This window comes from Zea mays, chromosome 8 (assembly GCF_902167145.1).
Source record: "Zea mays cultivar B73 chromosome 8, Zm-B73-REFERENCE-NAM-5.0, whole genome shotgun sequence".
Taxonomy (NCBI): domain Eukaryota; kingdom Viridiplantae; phylum Streptophyta; class Magnoliopsida; order Poales; family Poaceae; genus Zea; species Zea mays.
This window is the reverse complement of record NC_050103.1, coordinates 12655364-12661790: the sequence shown is the minus strand read 5'-3', so window position 1 is coordinate 12661790 and position 6427 is coordinate 12655364. Positions and strand designations below refer to the sequence as shown.

The 6427-nt window shown below is 45.0% G+C and overlaps 1 long non-coding RNA gene across 1 annotated transcript; it reads right to left on the bottom strand.

Moving 5' to 3' along the window:
- Window positions 1–505: 505 nt before the first annotated feature.
- LOC103634792 (uncharacterized) lies at window positions 506–2999 on the bottom strand. Its single transcript, XR_002264407.3, has 4 exons — window positions 2528–2999; window positions 1295–2387; window positions 991–1097; window positions 506–778 (listed from the first exon to the last, which is right to left on the bottom strand). It is a non-coding gene; the product is annotated as an uncharacterized lncRNA (long non-coding RNA).
- Window positions 3000–6427: the final 3428 nt, after the last annotated feature.

The window sequence follows — 6427 nt, the reverse complement described above, 5'->3', positions numbered from 1 at the left end:
CTCTAAATAAGTGGGACATGTACAGCGCTGTGAGGAAGGTGGTACATATTCTTGCTACTCACCTCAGAACTCCGTCGCTCATCTCTCTTTTTGTGGTACAATGGAGTCTTTTTGTGGGTATGTGAGTCACTTTAGGTGGTTGTGGTGCTCTAGAAAGATCACTAGAGATGTCAAGTGAATTGTCAAGTGGGTTATTAAGATGATTGGGTATGATAATCTAAACTTACATTGAGGTGGCGCTCTCAATGGTTCCTCAAACACTTCATCTGACCTGCTATCAGTCCGCAAACCTATTTTTAGAGTTGATAGACCTATTATTAGTTCGCAAACTGATTTTTGGAGATGATAGACCCAATAAGTTAATGAACCCTCGGTGTATTTAACTTATTAAAAAAAGCGAGCAGGTAGAGAAAGGTTGCTATGCACGAGATTTAAACTGACGTGAACCTGAATACGTGGATGTAGCTGCTGTTGGTGAGAGCAAAGGGCAACAAGGAGACCAACGGTGGCAAGCTCGAGTGATACATACATGTGTTTGGTTGCCGATATATGAAGAGTCAGACTTTTCGACCTATATTTGGTTCGCTGTATCTAGCACGCACGTACCGATACAATCTAGATTTATTTGTCTGCATCCACAGATACATAGAAATTGGCCGTACAAAACAGGCTCATGCGAGCTTGGCTACATACGCCCATGCATCCAATCACACGGAAAGTGCAAATTCTTCTCCGGCCTCTACACCTGCGACGACATCCTCAGCAAATGCGACCAAGCCTATAAAAACAATCATCATTTGTAACCCCAAACAGTCCTCTTATGTTCAATGTTCAGTGCTTCAGCGCTTGATCGAATATCCAAAGTATTGTATATGCTACTGCCAGCGCTTACTGTGAATCAGATCTGCGTTCGTTTGGTGACGAATTGTGGATGCCGGATAAGAAAAAAAGGGTTATTTAGAGGACTCATCCCAGATCAATAAGCTTTACCTTCAAGAGGTATATAGGAGTCAGGCAGTGGAGAACGATCTTGTGTTTTAGGTCACGTGATGCGAATAACCGGAATTCATGAGCTACATATTCTCCAAGCCTCCATCCTACATGAATAGAAGGACATGAGATGAGCAAATGGCACAACGGTAGGGTTAGCAAACTATGAAGAGTATCAATGTCGAAACATTCACCCCTAAAAACGTTAGAAAAATGCCAAATAACCTCGACCCCATAGTCGGTACCAAGCTCCACGAGAAAGAAACTGTGGGCCGCTAGAGATATGGGAATCAAAGCCATGTACCCCGTCAAGCAGCTCCAGTGCACCGACACCTTCCTCGGCATGTGTGCTCCACCGTGCAAGACGAATCGACACTTTCCTGGGTTCAACATGAACACATGAGCTCACCTCACGCATATGTATTCCACATTACAAGCCATCAGTTAAGCCACTAAAGCCGCTACTACGGCTTCCATCCATCTATATGTATAGAATGTATGTATGTGCGTCCCTGATAAATCGAGAATGGGTGAACAAAAAACAATCGTCCTTTGTATGTAACTCCAAAGGACCCTCTGATGTTCAATGCTTCAGCGCTTGATCGAATATCTAAAGATATTTCATATGCTACTGTCAGCGCTTACTGTGAATCAGATATACGCGTGATCGAGTATCACAAGAGTTCAGCCACATGCTCATACTAGTGTGCCAACTGTCTGGCATATAACCAAGAACACATCTCCTCCAAGTATCATAAAAGCCAAATGAACTAGAGGCCAATCCATAAGATTAATTATTACAAAGAAGCATGATGTGTCACCTGTTTGGACAGATCTCCTTAAAGCCAAACCTATGTATCTATATATATGAGGAAGAAGGATTTCGACTAGAAAAAAAATGCAAAAAAAAAAATCACTTTATTCTGGAGAGGATCCTTGGGGTGACTGAAACACCGTTGCTACATATGAGTTCCCTCTTTTTTTTTCTGTCTTTGGGAACAACAAGATATCTCTGTAGCACAGGCAAGAGAAATGAAGTTTAGGTTGAGCTTCGAAGACGAGATACCAGCAGCATGATATGATAGTAGCAGTATCGCACATTCGCACTCGGGGCTACCTAGGCTAGGCTAGGCTATACGCTGGCATCTGATTCAGCATACGGGACGGCCCACGGCAGCCGGGCCTCAACATCTCGAGTAGCAGCAGCCACCAGCCAGGCAGCCGGCCGGCCAGCCCTCGCTCGCTGGCCTAGATCCGGGACCGGGAGGGCGTCGCCGTCGCTTTCGCCAAATCTGAATCCATCCATCCCCGTCAAAAGAAGAAAGAAGATCGATCCATCCTCTGATCCTCCTCACTGATGTAGTGATATTAATTGTCTCCCCGACTCCCCTCCAAAGCTGCAAAAGAAAAAAAGAAAAGAAAAGGAAGGATATAAACATGGAGAAAAATCACCGGTAGTGCAGCGTTATTAGTGCTGATCTTTTTTTTTTCAGAAGCTTGTCACCGGATCCGGATGGAGTGAGAGCAAAGCGACCACCTGACAAGCACAGCGGGTCAAAGACGGAGGCGGAGATCCATGACGGAGCCAGAGCCAGGCACGCACGATGCTCTCCAGTCTCCACTCCACACCACACCCTTGTCCTTGAATATGATTGGATTCCTCGCCACAACGCACACCATGTAAAAAAAAAACAATAATTAATTAACAGCAATAATGCAGGCAGCAGCGCCGCCCACAGGCCTCTCCACTCGTCCCGTCCTCCCGTAGTCCAACTTGGCTGGCTGGCTGGCTGGCCTCGGGCCTCCTGTCTCTGTGTCAGATTGACAGAGGTGGTGCTCAGCGGCAGCGTCACACTGCTCCGCTCAGCAGCTGGTTGCGCGGGGTGAGAGCGACTGGCGCTGCAGACAGCGACATCCTGCTCCCCCCATGGAAAACGTCCAGAAACCGGGGCGGAACTCCCCATGCCCGCCAGCTGCCAAGTCTTTCAGACGCTGTCGCCTGTCGTGGAAGAAAACGCCTTTGTCCCGGCTCGCACTGGACCCGGAGCAATGTATGTACCGCACCGGGATGGCTGGATCCCGTCTACTAGTACTTGTCATTTGGACCGATTTTTTTTATTTTGTCTCTTTCTTGTAAAAAAATTCACCCGTTTGAATTAAAAAAAATTAATATCATTTTTTAACCTTTGCTCGGCGCCATAGGCTATGGCGCCAAGGTAACACATCTCGGCGCCATAGTCTATGACGCCGAGGTACATGCTGCGCTGGCACAACCCGTACGACGTGGCGCCGACGTGGCACCGAGCTCGGCGCCAAGATCTATGGCGTCGAGCACAGTTGTATAATGATAAAGCTCGTTTAGCTCAGTCGGTAGAGTGCAAGACTTTTAACCTTGAGGTTGTGGGTGTTCGATATTTTTTTGTCTTTGTCACTAATTTGTTTTTTTATCCATATTTTTAATTTATATCGCTGATTTGTCCGTCCAGATTTATTTTTCATCTAGATTTTTTTGTTTTTGTGACTGATTTATTTATTCATATAGATATTTTTTATTTTTGTTTATTCAAACTCCGTGACGCAAGGACCATGCACATAAGTAACCCACCCTATAGAAGTATATTTATATTTTGGACTCTAAAACTCCAATAATCTAATGTATTCGAAATTAGACTTTTTAATATTAATTAAAATTTATCATTATACATCACTAGTAATGTAAAATTAACATAGTCATTTGTTTATGATATAAATATTTTTAACATTTTAAATGGTGTACTTCAGTTTTTCCTACATGAATATTTGACCGGATCAAACCCTAGCTATATATAAAGGGAGCTGTTTCCCCGCAGCTTTCATTCGCGCATGGATTTAGCGATGATCCCTATTGTGTTCAGCTGATTTTACAAAAAAAATAAAAAAATAATGTAATCAAAGGAGCAGATATAAGGAGCGGCATAAACAAAAAATCTCGACAAAAAAAAAACAAATCAGCGATAAAGACAAAAAGTATTGAACGCCCATGGTGGGGCTTGAACCCACACCTCAAGGTTAAGAGCCTTCAGCTCTACCGGTCGAGCTAGACGAGCTTTATGATTACACATCCGAGCTCGACGCCATAGATCTTGGCGCCGAGCTCGGTGTCACGTCAGCGACACGTCGTCCGGGTTGTGCCAGCGCAGCACGTACCTCGGCGCCATAGGCTATGGCGCCGAGATGTGTTACCTCGGCGCCATAGGCTATGGCGCCGAGCAAAGGGTCAAAAACGACATTACATTTTTTATGGTCTAAACGTGATTTTTTTCGAGAAAAGGACAAAATACAAAAAAATCGTCATTTGGAGCTTCTGTCCTCTTTCTCGGATTGATTCTATTCCATATGGATTAGATAGAATTAAGTCGGTTCAAATCCATAGTAAGGTCTTGTTCGGTTATTCTTATCCCACATAAGATTAAATGAGATTAGAGTTTTTTTGAAAGATTTGAATTGTTTAGAATTGAAAAAACACACAATCTCATCCGGTCCACATGGATTGAGATCAAAACGAACAATCCCTAAAGTCAAAATCCACATGGAATATAATTAGCAGCGCATGCGCGGGTGAGTTCGATACCTTCCTAGTCTTTGTCGCAGTACTCATACCAGTCACATAGTACATAGTTTACCCCTCGAAACCGCCTTAAAGCCAGCATTGGCTTTAGAGTCGACTTTGCCCCGGCCCATGATCCGTCGTACGGGGGGAGGGAGGAAGGAAAAAACTCCGAACAAGGTGGAAAGAGTGTGGAAGATCCAAGATGCGCGCCACGAGATTGTGTAGATTTTTGGTACGGTTCGATACGGGATCGGGATGTCATCGCATAAGGTTTTTCGAGACAAGTCATAGCTAGCCACCTTCCTCCGACTACAAACAAAGGCACGTTGGTCCGGTGCTCGGCTCCAATATCAAAACATTCAAAAGGACTGGTATGATCGAGAGATTCCTCTACTCAAAACCTAGACGGTCCGAAATTCCGAATTTCAACTATAATTTTCTCTGGATCCTTCAGTCGCAGCATCGAAGCCTGTGCACCAGATGGTCCGAAATTCCGAATTTCAACTGTAATTTCAACTATTCTTTTGAGCTCTTGCCTCTTGGATTACCTTTCTTCATTCTCATTCTTGTTCTCAAGTGACTTATAATCAAAACAAGAGACACCAAGTGTGTGGTGGTCCATGCGGGGTCTTAGTGACCCGTGAGATTAAGGAAGAAGGCTCACTCGGTCTAAGTGACCGTTTGAGAGAGGGAAAGGGTTGAAATAGACCCGGTCTTTGTGACCTCCTCAACGGGGACTAGGTTCTTTGGAACCGAACCTCGGTAAAACAAATCACCGTGTTCATTCACTTGATTTCCATTTGATTTGCTTTCCTCTCTCTCCTGGACTTGATTTTAGTTCTAAAGCTAACCCCGGCTTGTAGTGTGTGTTTAAAGTTGTAAATTTCAGATTACGCCTATTCACCCCCCTCTAGGCGACTTTCAATTGGTATCAGAGCCCGGTGCTTCATTAGAGTCTAACAACTCGAAGTGATGTCGGGAGAACACGCCAAGAGGGAGATCGTGACCGGCGATAAGCCCGCAAGCTCGGGAAAAACCCTGTCAAGGGAGTCCGACCACAAGCATAAAGAGGAATCCTCTTCCTCCACCAAGACGCATCGGAAGGGTGACAAAAAAAAGAAGATGAAGAAGGTGGTCTACTACGAGACCGACTCTTCGTCACCCTCCACATCATCAAGCTCCGACTCGTCCGTCACTTCTAAGCGCCATGAGCGCAAGAAGTATAGTAAGATGCCCCTACGCTATCCTTGCATTTCAAAGCGTGCTCCATTACTTTCTGTTCCTCTAGGCAAACCACCATATTTTGATGGTGAAGATTATTGTATGTAGAGTGATAAAATGAGGCATCATCTAACCTCACTCCACGAAAGCATATGGGACATAGTCGAATTTGGAGCGTAGGTACCACAGGTGGGGGACAAAGACTATGATTCAAACGAAGTCGCCCAAATTAGGCACTTTAACTCCCAAGCCACTTCTATACTCCTCACCTCCTTGTGTCGAGAGGAGTATAAAAAGGTGCAAGGGTTAAAGAGCGCCAAAGAAATTTGGGACGTCCTCAAGACCGCGCACGAAGGGGACGAGGTGACCAAGATCACCAAGCGCGAGACGATCGAGGGGGAGCTCGGTCAGTTCGTCCTCAACAAAGGAGAAGAGCCGCAAGTCATGTACAACCGACTCAAGACGATGGTCAACCAAGTGCGCAACCTCGGGAGAACCAAATGGGATGACCATGAAATGGTCAAGGTTATTCTAAGATCCCTTATTTTTCGTAATCCTATTCGAGTACAATTAATACGTGGGGATCCTAGATACAAGATAATGTCTCCTGAGGAAGTGATAGGCAAG